This window comes from Schistocerca piceifrons, chromosome X, assembly GCF_021461385.2.
Source record: "Schistocerca piceifrons isolate TAMUIC-IGC-003096 chromosome X, iqSchPice1.1, whole genome shotgun sequence".
NCBI lineage: Eukaryota > Metazoa > Arthropoda > Insecta > Orthoptera > Acrididae > Schistocerca > Schistocerca piceifrons.
The window spans coordinates 652707969-652726615 of NC_060149.1; the positions used below are offsets into that span (position 1 = coordinate 652707969).

Sequence of the window (18647 nt, forward strand, 5' to 3'; positions counted from 1 at the left end):
ATCGGTCAACAGCGACTTCTTTGACATACTTTTCGGTGTCAGACAGACGTCTTACTTTGGTTTCTCGGATCCAGTTTATGCTGTAGACGATTTCCTATGATTTGGAAGAATCATCCATTTCTGATAATATACCCGTAAAATTTAGGACGTTTTTCGTACAGTGGATCTATATACTTCTGCAGGGACGCAGGTGATCTGAGTTTTTGCAGGTATTGTCTTAGACCCAGCTCCGAATACCGAATACTTTTCTACATCTACATCTACATCCATACTCCGCAAGCCACCTGACGGTGTGTGGCGGAGGGTACTCTGAGTACCTCTATCGGTTCTCCCTTCTATTCCAGTCTCTTACTATTCGTAGAAAGAAAGATTGTCGGTATGCCTCTGTGTGGGCTCTAATCTCGCTGATTTCATCCTCATGGTCTCTTCGCGAGATATACGTAGGAGGGAGCAATATACTGCTTGACTCCTCGTTGAAGGTATGTTCTCGAAACTTTAATAAAAGCCCGTACCGAGCTACTGAGCGTCTCCCTTACAGAGTCTTCCACTGGAGTTTATCTACCATCTCCGTAACGCTTTCGCGATTACTAAATGATCCTGTAACGAAGCGCGCTGCTCTCCATTGGAACTCCTCTATCTCTTTTATCAACCCTATCTGGTACGGATCCCACACCGATGAGCAGTATTCAAGCAGTGAGCGAACGAGTGTACTGTAACCTACTTCCTTTGTTTTCGGATTTCATTTCCTTATGATTCTTCCAATGAATCTCACTCTGGCACCTTCTTTACCGACGGTTAATTTTATATGGTCATTCCATTTTAAATCCCTCCTAATGCCTACTCCCAGATAAGTTATGGAATTAACTGCTTCCAGTTACTGACCTGTTATATTGTAGCTAAATGATAAAGGATCTTTCTTTCTATGTATTCGCAGCACATTACACTTGTCTACATTGAGATTCAATTGCCATTCGCTGCACCATGCGCTAATTCGTTGCAGATCCTTCTGCATTTCAGTACAATTTTCCATTGTTACAACCTCTCTATATACTACAGCATCATCCGCAAAAAGCCTCAGTGAATTTCCGATGCTATCCACAAGGTCATTTATGTATATTGTGAATAGCAACGGTCCTACGACACTCCCCTTTTCTCAGTATCCGTCGCTCTATTTTCTGACGGAACTGGTGTTAGTTAAAGACAATGTCTCAACTGCCTAGAGTGCTTTTGGTAAACGACTGGTGGAAAGGGATTGCTTGTTATATATATTAAGGTGATTGTACAGGCTTTGCACAATTCTTCTGCAAGAGTTTTGTTTGTCATTCCTTCTTCCTCAATGTTCGTGATAATTTCATGTTAAATATTTCGAGTGTTTCCCCTGTATGATTTTGCCATATGTCGTCGTGACGGATACCAGGTCTGTATGCTTGGAACCTGTGTTGTCTCATCATCCACAGGATATTAATGTAGGGCATTAAAGAGCATGGTATGATCAGTTGCCGCGCAGGATTAACCGAGTGGTCTAAGGCGCTGCAGTCATGGACTGTGTGACTGATTCCGGCGGAGGTTCGAGTCCTCCCTCGGCATGGGTGTGTGTGTTTGTCCTTAGGATAGTTTAGGTTAAGTAGTGTGTAAGCTTAGGGACTGATGACCTTAGCAGTTAAGTCCCATAAGATTTCACACACCTTTGAACCTTGGAACCTTCATGCTCAGTTGAGCCAAAAGCTTTTTAAAAATTTCCAAGCATGACTTCTGTGCGAAACGACTGGCGGCGCTTAATTGGTTTTGATGTTTGGTTCTATATTTCTAAAACATTATGCTAGTTCTCTGAACTTTTGTGGCTATTCAAAATTTTGGGAACGTATGGAAGTGAAAGTAGAAGAATGCATCAAATACAGACAACTACCAGAGTAATGGAATCCTCTAAAACATCACTGTTTACATGGAGTTTCGCAGCCTTTAATCTTTCTTGTCAGGTTGTAACCTTTCGTACAGTAGTGATACTGGTGCGCTACTTGCAGAGTACCTTCTGCATCCACATCTACATACATACTCCAAAAGCCACCGCACGGTGCGTGGCGGAGGGTACATCTGCTAATCTTTTCCCTTCCTGTTCGATTTGCAAATAGAGCGAGAGAAAACGGCTCTCTATATTCCTCTGTACGAGCTCTAATATCCCTTACTTTATCTGCGTGGTCCTTAAGCGAACTGTACGTGAGTGACAGTTAAATCGTTCTGCAGACAGCTTCAAATGCCGGTTCTCTGAATTTTCTCAGTGAATGTCGCCTTCCGTCCAGCGATTCCCACTCGAGTTTCCGAAGCATCTCCGTATTGCTTGCGTGTGGATCGAACCCACCGGTAACAAACATAGTAGCCTGTGTCTGAACTGCTACGATGTCTTCCTTTAATACGAACTGACGGGGATCCAAGACACTCGAGCAGTACTCAAGAATGGGTCGAACTAGTGTTCTATACGCGGTCTCCATTACAGATGAACCACAATTTCCTAAAATTCTCCCAATAAGCCGAAGTCGACTATTCGTCTTCCTAACTAAAATCTTTTCATGCTCATTCTTTTTCACATCGCATTGAAACGTTACACCTAGATATTTAATCGACTTGACTGTTCCAGGAAGCACACTACTAACGCTGTATTCGAACATTACAGGATTGTTTTTTCGTACTCATCTGCATTAACTTAATTTTTTCTACATTTAGAATCACATCAATTTTGTCTAAGGTATCCTATATCCTCCTATAGTCACTCAACGACGACATCTTTCCGTACACCACAGTATCATCAGCAATTAGCCGCAGATTGCTGCTCACCCTGTTCTTAAACTGTGTAGCACCTAGCCCGTCAGCTACGTTGTGGGATAAATTTGCACTATCTTTTCTGCTCTAAAATCGAAATTTATTCTCATAACAATTAAAGCATGCCTATATAGAACTGACAGTGTGAATAGTAGCATAGTTGTCTACTATTTGTAGTGGAGTAGCATCTGTATCGATAGAGTGGGTGGCCTGAAATGCGAATATAGGAGAACCACAGATAGTGTGGGCCACTTGGTGTTTCTCGGGTTTGGCGCAAAACAGCGGACGCATGCAGTGCTTGGAATACAGTGCAGACATCACTCCGTAATTTGTTATAGCTTGAGTGATGTAGATATTGAGTTTGTGTCACAAGTAAATTTTATTTGTTTCTGAGTGTCAACAGTGGTGAACAGTGTAAATGTAAGAAGTAACACTGTCATGCTATATTAACATTTAAGTAGTTTGATGTAGATTTATCGTAATAATGAAATTCTTCTCACTCAAGCCGGTTTCCGTTTCTGCCATGTTTTAATGTGCAATGTGTCAGGCAGTACTGACTACACTAAAGTCGCGTAGTATGAGCCCTATAAGCAGTTTTTGTTTTTAAAGCACGATGCCAAGGTTGAAGATGAAACGTGCCCGTGAGAATCGAGTGGAGTGATCCGAGACTGGAATGAAGCAAGCTATTTCAAGTGTTTTTGAAGACAAAATGGCCGATCGTTTTAATGTTCTAGAACTATACTGCAAAGGAGATTAATAAATTCATTCTAGAGAATCTGTGGTACCCCATATAGGCTTTTCAAAACCAACATTTGAAGGAAATTACGAAGAAGTGTTTGTAGCACACACGAGAAATTTAGATTCCAGGTTGATGGCGCTCGATGAGATTGAGTTTCAAAAGTTGACTTAAATTTGGCACAAAATTTAAAACTCTCTCGCAGATTTAACAGAGAAAAGAAATTGGCAGGTGACGATTTCTATAAAAACTTTATGAAAAAGGATACAGAATTGTCACATGGAAGTGCTCAGTCCACAAGTTCAGAGCCCTGTGTCACGTTCAGTAGAAAAGTTCAAACCAACTGCCTTTTTGTTATCTTGTTATTTGGCTACCTAAACGGGTTAATTTGTCTTTAACCACAAAACACCTTGTTTATTTAAAAACTTATGTTTTGTTCTATGGCCCTTGGCACCCGACACTTTTCCTAACATATCGTTTTGTAAGTCTTAGAAAATATTTTCTTGCTTTGTGTCGTTTTGGTTCGAAATCTTTTTTCTTTTAGTATTTACATCAAAACAAATGCTCAAGGACAGGTTTTATGCCACTATACTTTATTTTAAAACAATAACAACATTTTTTGCCAGATTTGGCTTAAGGGTACCACATTAGTCGCCGTTCCCGTAATTCTTGTCCATAATCCGACATTAGAGAGCAACGAGATGATCAATGAAATATCGTGAAATCGTGGTTCTCAGAAACGCATTTGTTACCTTCACGAAGCATTTCTTTCAAAGCATCAGCTTTCTTGGGGATGTGTCTAAACCACAGCATGGCAATAGCGTTGTGTGGAGTGGAATACGGACCATGATGAAATGAAAATGCAACGAGAAATTGAATGCAAATTATTGACGCAGGCAAAGATTATAATGTGTAAGGTAGATTATCGAGGCTGTTTTTTTTATAGTAGTAGCAGATATATAGTAACAAAAATATTGACATACTATAATAAGAAACGGAGAGCACCGTGAAACCATTCAAAATTAAGATATTGAAAGAAAGGAAACGAGAACAATTTTCCATTTCTCTATTTTTTTTAGCCAGTTGCCAGTTATTGCACCAGGAGGAAATCTTCCGTAGTTCAGAATGGGGACTTCAGTAGGTGTCAGGATCACAAACCTCGTCTGTGAACAGTCTGAGCTTAGAGACAAAATTATTTACCAAGTAGTTTAGACATACTACGTAAGGTAGTGGTTATTTTCTATTTCCGAGAGGCGCACAAGAAGTTATTTACATCTTCCCTAGCAAATCATCTTCTGTCCATGATTAAGTGCTGTGTTCTAAAGGTAAGGCTGTTATCAATCCAAAGGTTGTTTCTAACATCCGATTGCTTTATTATGCGTGGACCTACTGGAGGAGGGTCTGTGGTACAGTAGAAGGTACTATGACAGCTGTGGAGTATGTGAACATTACTGTGACCAACAGCATCCCATCATGCTTAATGTCATCCCCGACGCCAACGACATCTTGCAGCAGAATAACTGTATGTGTAACAAAACCAGAATTGTGCTGCAGTGATTTGAGAAATTTTACAGTGAACTTACGTTGATGTCTAGGCCATCATATTCGCCTGATCTGAGCCCGGTGAAACAGATCTCGGACGCTATCGGGTGGCAGCTCCGTGTCCCCAAAAACGGGCCCCTAATGTGCGTGAACTGCGTGACTCTGGCAGAGACATCTGGTGCCACATACCTCCGGAAACCTACCAAGGACTTGCCGAATCCATACCACGAAGAATCGCGACTATACTGCGTCCCAAAAGTGGAGCAATACACTATTAAGCAGATCACCATCAGTTTTCTGCTATATTGCCAGGTCCTTTACGTCTCCATTTCATGCGATCCATTGCTTCCTTCTCAATACCGGCGCATGTGCCGCCGTCCATCACATCATTCAGAATTTGAAATCTCTTCCTCCTTGTCCATCTCTTTCCTTCCACATACCTTCCTAAGATTGTCTTATAAGACTCTTCTTCATTCATAATAGATGTCCAATCCAGTTTCGTTTCCTTTTATCACATCCAGTAATTGTCTTTGCTCTCCCAATCTTCTCATTACCTCTTCGGTTTTCACTCTGTCCATCCAAATTATTCTTTCCATCCTCCACCATCAATATCATGAAATATCGTTTGAAAAGCCTTCATCCTTGCTCCGTCTTTTTCCCTCAATGTCTACGTTTCATACAGGAGGACACTCCTTACAAAACATTGTATTAGCCTTTTCCTTAAATATAAAATAACGCGGTCTAGATTTCATATTAAGCGGGTAGCCATAATTTTTTTCCTTATCAGTTGTGCCCTGATTAGTTTGTGCAATGTCGAGTAAATTGTTGGTACGTAAACCCCGATGAACTGGCGATTTCGGTAATCTCTAATAGATTTACGTGATAGACTGCATTCTTCACTTTTAGTTTAGGACCACGAAATCTTTTTATATGAACTGTGAACCATCTTATCGCATGCAGCAAATGACCCACGCTTTTAGGTGAACGTGACATTGGTGCCTAAGCTGTTGGTGTACCTGCTCCAAATTTTATTTGTAGAGCACATTTTTAGGCAGAAATGATTCAGCCAAAGCAGTTTCTATTTTCGCCAAATAATTATTTCATAACAGTAACCCAGAATAAACTGTGAGTCAGTTAAACAATATGAGTGAGAGAAGACAGCGACCGTTGTAAATCGATTCGTCGTGCTTGACAGTTTATTGTTGCTAAAGCGAGAGGAACAGAAATGTGATTTAGAGGTTGAGCCCCAAGGGAAGTGACTTAGCAGTGGGCGATCTGTTAGCTTACGCAATGGCAGCTGAAATGGACGCTTTGCGCTGCCATCGCGAGTTCCGTGCCACTTGTGGCCGCTGCCAGCTCCAACCGCGCAGTTCTGCTGACCGCTCTAGATTCCTTCTCTGAACTTCTACCTTATTATTTCTGCGTGATACTTTTATCTCGCACGAGACTGTTCGATTCGTCAAACCTACCCATTAAATCTAAGAAAATTACAATTATTCATCAGACGTTCGGATTGCATTTATGCATAGTAACCTCTTCCATAGATTCTTTATTGATCTAAATGTAAGTGTAAGTCCCTTAGAATATACCAAGAATCGTCTCTTGACACGAGAGGAACAATCCATTCGAAACTCTTGGCGACTGTGTGTATTGTGATGAGGGGTCTAGTGTTCAATGCACAAGTTTTTCACTTCAGATTTCATGTTGAAAGAGAGCAGCATATAATTTTACTTGTCGGAGACATTACCATCGCCTAACGTATCACACAAAATTTCCGTAAGTGGTACCTCCTATAAATCCTAAAGGTTACGTTTTCCTTCGGATGATGCTCTCAAACATATTTAAAAATACCTGGCTGCATTTGCAAGTGTTTGATCTGCCTGGACATCGAGGCATTTGCCTCGAATATTTTGCGACTTGAGCCTCTGTGTTGCACGATCGAACGTAATGATTTAAACAGGTAATTTGATTCAGTAGTTGCATTCAAATCGCTATCATTTCCAAGCACAGAGCGGCGCCATACGTGAACTTCTTTTTACTCTCCACTAGCTCCTTTCACCTGTAAAATGAATGTTTCTTGCACTTTTACTTCTTTCACATTCAATAGGAGTTACATGTAGGGTAGTAATTTCCTCTGTTTGTAGTATGTTCGCACTTACGTTCCTACTTCGTATAACGTATTCGTAAGCAGCGAGAACCAATTGCTGTTTTCCACTAAAAAGTTCCACTCCAATGAATGTTTCAAGTATTTAGAACTTCCAAAAATAAACTATGTGTTTTACTTATTTTCTTGCTACTCCTGAACGTAACTCCGTTAGTTGGTTGTCAGAAGCCGTTATTTGCTCTAGACTTACGTTCCGACTTCGTGTACCGTATTCGTAAGCAGCGAGAACAAATTACTCTATACTGCACTGTTCGCTTCAGATGTTCCATCGACAGTGAAGAATATTTACCGGACTCGTTCAAGGTACAAGACTTGACCTCGTGTAAAGGGTTCCTGCGGTATTTGTTCTGACCTTTGATTACACATCTATTTTATTGTATAACTTTCTTACGTTTTCGAATGAGATATCAGTCTGGTTTTGCGCAGTTGTCTTCTTGCTCTTTTTTGTAAATTATCAGGACAACGCTGTAGGAATACCGCTGCCGTTTCATAATATCTAAAATTAAGCTAACACTGACATTCTAATTTCGGACCCGATTTTACTGAGTTTCACTGCATATCAATGATTCCCTCCTTAATTTTTCATAATTGCTATTGCCTTCTAGTAGAGGCAATTGAAGGTTTCGTTCCGGGATAGAGGGGGAAAGGCAGAAGAAGGTTACAGATGCTGGATGATGTCAGCAGGCTACAAAGAGGGTACCAAAGAATGAAGAGGAACGCAGATGCTTGGAGGGCTATGCAGTCAAAACCTGCCGCAAGGTAGACAACCCAATGATGATGACGGTCTAAAAAAGAGGTCAAATTTGTGTTATAGGAGTCGCCCAAGATTCTTGCTCCTAACCTTTTCATTTGTCGCAATACTTAGGAGTAATTCTGCGAGGTATAAACTCACACGATTATCAGCCTGTTATTTCTTTTGTAGCTAACTGAGGATGGTCAGTGACACCCAAACGGCGCCCCGTAACAGCCCATCCGCTCTCGGCGAGTACGGCGCACGATGAAACGTGACCCCAGACGGTCGGCGGGACAGGCTACAATGAGACCACGGACACAGACAATGGCCGGCGTTCGTTTCTCGGACGATCCACGTTTCAGCTTTGACTGCAGTAATAGATGCACACGATACGGTAGCGAGTCTCATGTTCCGGCACGCGGTATGAAGGGCCGTGCAAGATTGCCGTGTCGGGTATCATCGAATGCCGGGGATAACGATCCTGGCAGGATCGATGCCTGGAACCTGTATGCCTCGACCACTAAATACGAAAAGTTATAAGAAGCCAATTTTTTACTGTTCCTCCCCCAAGTTAAGGCCGCCTAATTCCATCAATCAGCGTTCGTTCACTTGTTGACCGTAACACCAAAGCCTCCGTCACAGTTCAGCAGACATCGTCCGTCGGTTGGCTTGCGCGGTCGCCTGCTTATCACGTGTGGGATTTTGCGTTTGAGACATCAGTGTCATACATGTGTCGGCTAGTTAGACAGTACAATGGCTGATATGTTTCGGAACGGAATGACCAACTGATTTCAATCTCCGAAGATTAACCTGTGGCCCTTTCTGAAAATAAAGTACACAGACATTGAAATCATTGTGATAGGACGGGAGATTACCCGACGGTACTATAACTGCCATTAATGAAACTTTTATTACAATGGAAGATATTTGTAATTGTAATCGTAGTAAAAGCAAAAGTGTAAGTATTTTTTGCTGTATACAGTCACAACAGTACAAATAGCTAAGTAGTAGTAGTAGTAGTAGCAGTAGCGTTTGTGCAGAACATGTAAGCTAAAGTAGTAAACTACTAGTTCGAACAGTAATAGACTCTAATTGGTAATTATGTTGAACAAGGTACAAGAACTAAGGACAGTAGTAGAATACTGTCCAGGTAGAAACGTATGCCTCTTTTCTGCAACAGGTAAGAAGATTGGAATGTGAATGAAAGTTCATGGAAAAGATAAGTGGTGCACCGAGTTAGAACTTTTTTATTTTTATCATACTAAAAATTGGAGTAGAAAAATACAAAATTTGAAATTAAAAATACAGTTTTCTGCCTAATAAATGTAAACTAAGTGTAATCTGTAATGGTCCATTTTAGCCATGTGGATAAGTGATAAACTGGAAATAAGTGCACCCGAAGGTGATACATGAACTACGTGTCTGATTTGCTGACAGAACGTACAGTACCTTTTAATGCTACGCATGGTGAGTGGTGAGTTTTCACAATAGTTCTTTCATGCCAGTGAAAGAGCTTGAAACTTTAGCGGCTTAGGCCTGCAACACTATTCGTCATTGTGTGATACTATTTTCTGTTAGCCAGTTAATTAATTTCATGATCCGCGGAAAGACTCGGTCCACAGTGTGTGTGTACATGTTTACTTGTGTGGCTAAATGCTGACCATCTACAGATCAAGAAACACAACAACGGCCTAAAGTCAGTTAAAGTGAGCGTATTAATCTTCGATAGTATTGATGGCTACTTAAATTTAGCAACAAATTAAATATCTTTCTATTTTATACTGCTCATGCTCGTAGTTATTATTCTAAATTAGTCCATAAAAAGAGAGAGTCGTTGAGAAGAAACTATTTGATATCAGATTTCAATTTACCTTGTCGCCTGCCAATCATTTATTTTATTGAATAAATGACTGAAGATGTTTGTGACTGTATACTGAACACCTCTCTGAGCGCCTGATAGCTATAGTCAAGGGTACTGGAGATAATTTTTTCATCTGATAATGTGGCGGTGGATATTACTATTCACAATTATTCATGAATTATAATAAATTAGAAGCACAATGTGGTGGATATTCTACAGTACTCATTTATTTCGGTAATCGATTTTGGACTCACAAGGCCTTTATCTGACTTTAACTGACTATCATCGCCAAAGAGAGTAGAATACTAGTGAACTACACAGAGAAAGAAAAACAACTGAAAACGATATTAGACATAGGGAGCGGTGCAAACACATAGTCAGTGCACTCTCGATATGTATCATCTTTTTCAGTGCTGTTCACTATATTGCATCCCCATTTGACGACGACAGTCACTTAAAATCTGATGATGGCCTTGTATGCCGAAAATCGGCTTTCGAAATAACATAGTTACTCAATACTGTGCTTTTGATATATAATTATGTAGTTGTAGTACCAAGAAGCGACCGAAGGATCAGTTAACACGTGATGAATTATGCCTAACAGACTCCTCGCTTTTATGCAAATAACCTGTTTTACAGAGTTATGAACTATCTCAAAAAACTATGACGTAAGACGTTAATGAGTGGAAATGTGGAACACCTATAAAAATGTTTACTTTTCATAACTAGCATATTACACACAGAGAAAAAAATTGCCTAAATCAGTTATCTAGAGGCTCAATAATGCTTTTCCTCCAATTTAAAATGTTCCTCAATAAGTATATTCAAACATCTACAACAGTCTACCCCAGTCATTCATACCTATTCGTGTGCTATGATAACTGCCACTGTCGTTCTATCTCATGTGCAAAACTTAATATACTATGTTTCTTTTAACTAAAGGAAAGCCTATTTGTACTTTACAATACTTAAAAATTAGCAGTTTCGGCTGTTGCTGTCTTTTTAAAATGAGTAGTTATAACTCTGTGTCTGCTACAAACATCAACTGTTCCTGACGTTAAATGTTTATTCAGTCGCGACGTTTGTGTGTAATTATCAACTAACATAACAAATAACATGCAGCTGTGCCGGAAATGACGTAATTTCGCCCGGAACAGTGTCTTCTTGTTTCCATGGATCGTAGTTAAAACGCCTCATAGATAGCTATGTAAAAATAAGCCCTAGAAAAATTTCTGCGCCTGGGGCACTGCGACTTTAATTCTCACGGCGCGAAAATGTCATCTGCATCTGACGTGCCCCCAGATTTTAAAACTTCATTTTGAAACACCCTGTAGACGGAGATAACATGCTGTTTACTGATTATGGCTCTGTAAATTTTAATCTGCTGCTTGTTGCAGATCTAATCATACTCTATGCTTTTTTATACTAACAAATCTAACTCTTTTAGAACTTCCACAAACAGTAGTACCTGAACTTTCCAACCATAACGTATGATAAGTCAATCTCTTCTAAATAGTGCGTGTGTGAGTTTTCCTTTTATTTGTCGGCGGAAATTTAATGTTATTGCCATCAAGTGTATATGCATTTATACGAATTAAATAAACCTACACTCACAAGTAATCTAAATGTAATAATTTCCGAACTAGTTACATTTTGAGATATCTTGACGGAAACACATAAATGCTGTGTATTATAATAAGTGTTTATCGATGGAATTCAGAAATATTATTATTTTATTCTTGCTGTATAAACTTTTGCCAACGGCCTTGTCGCAGTTGTAACACCGGTTCCCGTCAGATCACCGAAGTTAAGCGCTGCCGGGCTGGGCTAGCACTTGTTTGGGTGACCATCTGGTCTTCCGAGCGCCGTTGGCAAGCGGGGTGCACTCAGCCCTTGTGAGGCAAACTGAGGAGCTACTTGACTGAGAAGTAGCGGCTCCGGTCTCGTAAACTGACATACTGCAGTGAGAGCAGTGTGCTGACCACATGCCCCTCCATATCCGCATCCAGTGACGCTTGTGGATGACATGGCGGCTGGTGGGTACCGTTGGTCCTGCATGGCCTATTCAGGCGGAGTTTAGTTTTTTTATAACACTTTTAACATCATCATCATCATCATCATTTAAGACTGAATATGCCTTTCAGCGTTCAGTCTGGAGCATAGTCCCCCTTATAAAATTCCTCCATGATCCCCTGTTCAGTGCTAACATTGGTGCCTCTTCTGATGTTAAGCCTATTATTTCAAAATCATTCTTAACCGAATCCAAGTATCTTCTCCTTGGTCTACCCCTACTCCTCCTACCCTCTACTGCTGAACCCATGAGTCTCTTGGGTAACCTTGCTTCTCCCATGCGTGTAACATGACCCCACCATCTAAGCCTGTTCGCCCTGACTGCTACATCTATAGAGTTCATTCCCAGTTTTTCTTTGATTTCCTCATTGTGGACACCCTCCTGCCATTGTTCCCATCTACTAGTACCTGCAATCATCGTAGCTACTTTTATATCCGTAACCTCGACCTTATTGATAAGGAAACCTGAATCCACCCAGCTTTCGCTCCCATACAACAAAGTTGGTCGAAAGATTGAACGGTGCACAGATAACTTAGTCTTGGTACTGACTTCCTTCTTGCAGAAGAGAGTAGATCATAGCTGACCGCTCACTGCATCAGCTTTGCTACACATCGCTTCAAGTTCTTTCACTATGTTGCCATCCTGTGACAATATGCATCCTAAGTACTTGAAACTGTCCACCTGTTCTAACTTTGTTCCTCCTATTTGGCACTCAGTCCGTTTATATGTCTTTCCCATTGACATTACTTTCGTTTTGGAGATGCTAATCTTCATATCATAGTCCTTACATTTCTGATATAGCTCTGAAATATTACTTTGAAAACTTTCAGTCGAATCTACCATCACAACTAAGTCATCCGCATATGCGAGACTGCTTATTTTGTGTTCACATATCTTAATCTCACCCAGTCAGTCTATTGTTTTCAACATATGATCCATATATAATATGAACAAAAGTGGAGACAGGTTGCATCCTTGTCTTACCCCTGAAACTACTCTGAACCATGAACTCAATTTACCGTCAACTCTAACTGCTGCCTGACTATCTATGTAAAGACCTTTAATTGCTTGCAAAAGTTTGCCTCCTATTCCATAATCTAGTAGAACAGACAATAACTTTCTCCTAGGAACCCGGTCATATGCCTTTTCTAGATCTATAAAGCATAGATACAATTCCCTGTTCCACTCGTAACACTTCTCCATTATTTGCCGTAAGCTAAAGATCTAGTCATGACAATCTCTAAGAGGCCTAAACCCACACTGATTTTCGTCCAATTTGTCCTCAACTAATACTCGCACTTTTCTTGCAACAATACCTGAGAAAATTTTACCCACAACGCTGATTAAAGAGATACCTCTGTAGTTGTTACAATCTTTTCTGTTTCCATGTTTAAAGATTGGTGTGATTACTGCTTTCATCCAGTCTGATGGAACCTGTCCCGACTCCCACACCATTTCAATTATCCTGTGTAGCCATTTAAGACCTGACATTCCACTGTATTTGATGAGTTCCGACTTAAGTTCATCCACCCCAGCCGCTTTATAGCACTGCAATCTATCGACCATTTTCTCCACTTCCTCAAATGTGATCCTATTTCCAGCATAATTCCTATCCCATTGTACATCGAAATCTGAAACATTACTGATTGTATTTTCACCTACATTGAGCAACTCTTCAAAATATTTCCTCCATCTACCCAAGGCATCAACAGGATTCACCGGCAGTTTTCCTGACCTGTCCAAAATTTCCTTCTTATCTCCCTTTCGAAGAATGCTAATTACACTCCAGAATGGTTTTCCAGCAGCTTGACACAAAGTCTCCAACCTGTTTCCAAAGTCTTCCCAAGATTTCTTCTTGGATGCTGCAATTATCTGTTTGGCTTTGTTTCTTTCTTCAACATAACTTTCTCTGTCTACCTGAGTTCTAGTATTTAACAGTATTTCATAATTTTAGCAACACACTCACTAACCCCAGGATTGTCGTCGTTTGTAGTATATCAGTCTTTATCTTTCTTCAGAATACAACATAGAAAGTCGCATTTTGATACTCTTAATGAGAGAACTTAATGTGCTGTTGCATTTTGACCTTGATCGTCCGTAATCACAGTATCCGACTAGGGCCCAATTCCGTCTCGTTATCTACATTGTGATTGCCTTTGTAAACGATTTTGCTCATTGGTATAAACCTTAGCTGTAATACGTCCGTATTTAATAATGAAAAGGAAACTTTAAAAAAGAATTTCTTTCGATTACTCTATATTATAAAATGGTATAGCCGTCTGCCGTTGATATGACTAGAGCAATCATCAACTGCAAGGTGCTGAAGATGTTTTACGAACATGGTAGAAATAATAGTCACTATAAAGATCTTCGGCATTGATAATTTTTCTCCAGTATCTTGAGACAAGCTAGTCATATCCATCTGACACTAAAAATAATAAAGTCTCTGAAATGCTTTGATCAGCCAAAAAACATGTATACAGTCATGGACTCTAGCTATTCGTGTCACACTTCAACTCATCGTCAAGTGACCATTCAGGATAAATTTTTATACTAAGTTTAATCCACTTTAATACACCTTCACCTCTAAATTTAGTTAAATTACGTGTAGCAGATTATTAATTTATTCTGAATGACGTATCGAAATGTGAATTAAGTTTAGGATAAAAAAGTGTTCTCATCGTCGCCAGACGATGAGCTGAGCCTCGAAAGTGGTAGTGACATGTTAAACATGTTTACAAAAAGCTCACCACATAAATTTATGAATCTTTTGTGACGGTTACTTGCACTGTAAACACACAATTTTCATGGTACAATCCTGTATTCTCTATAACCTAACATGGCAGCAGATAGGCTCAGTTTCCTGTAATGATTGTTACAATCATTAGTTAAATATGGAAAAGATAGCACATTTCTATCCGAACTTACATGCAGAAATGCAGAAATTAGGAGAAAAGATTAGGACCCTTAGACATGGTTGGTCGGAGATCAGAACTCCGCCTCGCTCAGTAGAGAAATTTGTGGAACTTCCTGTTATCACTACAGCATCTTTGTAATGTTAAACACACAGTTATCATATCAGCAGGATAATCGAATATCAAAAACATGGACTAGTAGAATATTACCAGTTTTCCTGGTGATCAGCTTATAAATCACGTACAAGAGAAGTAACGAATAGCTGAGAGCATGCGGTTTGCCAAAGCACTGCACGAGATCACAGAGATGAACGCGATGTGTTGCTGCGACTGCAGAGTCAATAACGTGATGTACACTTCCGCAGCATTGGCAAATTCAGTTACTTTTGTTCTACATACCCGTCTGCGGTTGGTTTCCGGGGAGCACGGATGTAGTTTCAAAACGTTTTTGTGCTAACTGCTGCGTTTGGGGATTGAGAGATATATGAACAGAAAAAGAGAAATCACAAAACAAAGATTAATACGGTAACCCTGTTGCCGTACAGTACAGTGAACTAAATAATTGTACAGAAGTCGCTTCTTATATCTGCGCTTCAAAATTCCAATAGCCGGGAAAAAAGTTACTCTGCAAGTAGCATAGGGCTTATGGCATAAAATGCTCAGGAAACAGCACTGGTCAATCTGGTTTTTGGCAAAAGTGTGGACTTATGCCGGCCGGCGTGACCGAGCGGTTCTAGGCGCTACAGTCTGGAACCGCGCGACCGCTACGGTCGCAGGTTCGAATCCTGCCTCGGGCATGGATGTATGTGATGTCCTTACGTTAGTTAGGTTGAAATAGTTCTAAGTTCTAGGGGACTGATGACCTCAGCAGTTAAGTACCATAGTGCTCAGAGCCATTTGAACCATTTTTTACATATACAATTACAAGGTCTGCGCTCGACCCCTGCGTTCTTTAGTACACACTGATTGGCCTTCCATGAGTACCATATTCTTACAGCGCGCTTGCTCATGTCCTCCGATCTGCATGTTCCACAGTTTACGCGGAAACCATTTGGCCTCCTGAGCGTGGAAAATATCTGATTACTGCATATGCCTCGCTGTCTTCCGGAACCGGAAATTGCATTGAGGCTTTCATTTTTCCTCTAACATAGTTCTAAACCGAGTACCTTCACAGCACTGTCGCTGCGCAGGTGTAGAAGCGAATATATAAGTTGTAAGAACCTAGCTGTTGAGTGCACCATACACACTCACGCACATACACGCACACACACACACACACACACACACACACACACACACACTCACTCATGTACGCAACTCATATCACCTGTTCGAATCTACATTGTTCATTCTGGCCATCAACACTACTCTCGGACACCATCGAAATTTGCCACTCCCCTTCTACGAGGGCATTCTGATAAGTAATGCCTCCAAACTTTCTATGTGAAAACTCATAAAGATTTTTAAATAAAACAAACGTTATAAACAGTCTACACCTTTGTTCTTGATAAGCACATATTTGCAGCCTCCTTCCGCTAGAGGACTCCGAACTATAGCGTGTAACATGGCAGTGTGTAACGTAATTACGTCGGTGCATCAGAAACTGTGTGCTGTAATCGAATTTCGAATTCCAAGAGTTCGTCCACACATGGGGGGGGGGGGGGGGGGGGGGGGGTCGCCGGCCGCGGTGGCCGTGCGGTTCTAGGGGCTGCAGTCCGGAACCGCGGGAATGCTACGGTCTACGGTCGCAGGTTCGAATCCTGCCTCGGGCATGGATATGTGTGATGTCCTTAGGTTAGTTAGGTTTAAGTAGTTCTAAGTTCTAAAGGACTGATGACCTCAGATGTTAAGTCTCATAGTGCTCAGAGCCATTTGAACAACATGGGGGACTCTCTCTTTCAGCATGACAATGCCAGGCCACACACGAGCGCTGCGATATCTGCAACAATCCGACGTCTTGGGTCAACTGTCGTCGATCATTCTCTATACAGTCCCGACTTGGTACCATCCGATTTTCATCTGCTTCCACAGCTTAAAAACGCCTTCGACAACTTCATTTTGACAGTGATGAAGAGGTGCAAGCTGAGGTGCTGTTGTGGCTCCTCAAGAAAGTCAAACATTCTACTGTATCAGTATCAACAAACTGGTCTCTCCTTGGAAGAAATGTGTTCGTCGCCAGGACGACTATGTTGAGAAAAAAATACGTAGACATGAATAATGTAGAATATAAATAGTGTTTATTTTATTTAAAAATCTATAAGAGTTTCCACATAAAAAATTCGGAGGCATTACTTTTCAGCACACATTCCTCTGTTTCACTTAAGACGTACCACAAAGTCGATGTATTAGTCAAGAGACAGACTGAGAATCGCTGATTTTATTGTCTACATTTTTCCTAGCTTCCCTTGACCACTAAAACTGATCTCTTTAACACTCCGCTTTTTCTGCGGCGTTTTTTTCTTTTTTAGCAGAGTTGTCACTGGCTGTTCATTTATTTGTCCAGTAGCATGTCATTTAATATATCCTGGAGAGGAAGTTCGTGTGCGCCATTTGTCTCTCAACCGTGGAACGCTCTTTTCTGTGTGCTACTTCTGATTTTTTGTTACTTTATCAAGTGTAACCTGACGATTTTATAGGCACCTGCATTGGAAGCAGCAAGAAGGATACGTGTCACTGAAATGTCCTTTACTTATTATCTAAAAGATAATACGCAACTTCTTAGGTTTACAGAACTGTAAACGATCTCTAAGTTTTCGTACGAGGGTGAGTCGAATGAAAACCTTAAATATTTTTAAATATTATTTATTGTGCAGAAGTGGTACAAGGGTGTATCACTTTTCAACATAATCTCCCCCACGCTCAATGCAAGTCCTCCAGCACTTACAAAGTGCATACATTCCTTTAGAAAAAAATTCTTTTGGTAGTCCGCACAATCACTCATGCACCGCGTGGCGTACCTCTTCATCAGAACGGAAATTCTTTCCTCCCACTGCGTCTTTGAGTGGTCCAAACATATGGGAATCACTTGGGGCAAGACCTGGTGAGTATGGTGGATGAGGAAGACGCTTAAAATGCAGGTCTGTGATTGTTGCAACTGTTGTACGGGCAGTGTGGGGCCTATCATTGTCATGTTCCAAAAGGACACCTGCTGACAGGAATCCACGTCGCTTTGATTTGATTGCAGGCCGCAGATGAATTTTTAGGAGATCTGTGTATGATGCACTGGTGACAGTGGTCCCTCTAAGCATGTAATGCTCCAAAATGACGCCTTTTTCGTCCCAAAAGAGAGTCAGCATAACCTTCCCTGCTGATGGTTCTGTTCGAAACTTCTTTGGTTTTGGTGATGAGGAATGGCGCCATTCCTTGCTCGCTCTCTTCGTTTCCAGTTGGTGGAAGTGAACCTGGGTTTCGTCCCCAGTAACGATTCTTGCAAGGAAGCCATCACCTTCTCGTTCAAAGCGCCGAAGAAGTTCTTCACAAGCAACAACACGTTGTTCTCTCATTTCAGGAGTCAGCTGCCATGGCACCTATCTTGCAGATACTTTGTGAAACTGGAGCACATCATGCACAATGTGGTGTGCTGACCCATGACTAATCCGTAAACATGTTGCAGTGCCATTCAGTGTCACTCGGTGCTTTTCCTTCACTATGGCTTCGACTGCTGCAATGCTCTGTGGAGTCACAACTCGTGCCTGACCTGGACGAGGAGCATCTTCCACTGAAGTCACACCATTTGCGAACTTCCTACTCCATTCGTAGACTTGCTGCTGTGACAAACATGCATCACCGTACTGAAACTTCATTCGTCCAT

General features: G+C 41.0%; 1 protein-coding gene and 1 pseudogene across 1 annotated transcript in view; both read left to right on the forward strand.

Moving 5' to 3' along the window:
- LOC124721321 (proto-oncogene tyrosine-protein kinase ROS) overlaps positions 1–18647 on the forward strand; it is a 566425-nt gene that overhangs the window by 56212 nt on the left and 491566 nt on the right. The gene's annotated exons all lie outside the window — the stretch shown is intronic.
- Positions 11607–11724, forward strand: LOC124723566 (annotated as a pseudogene).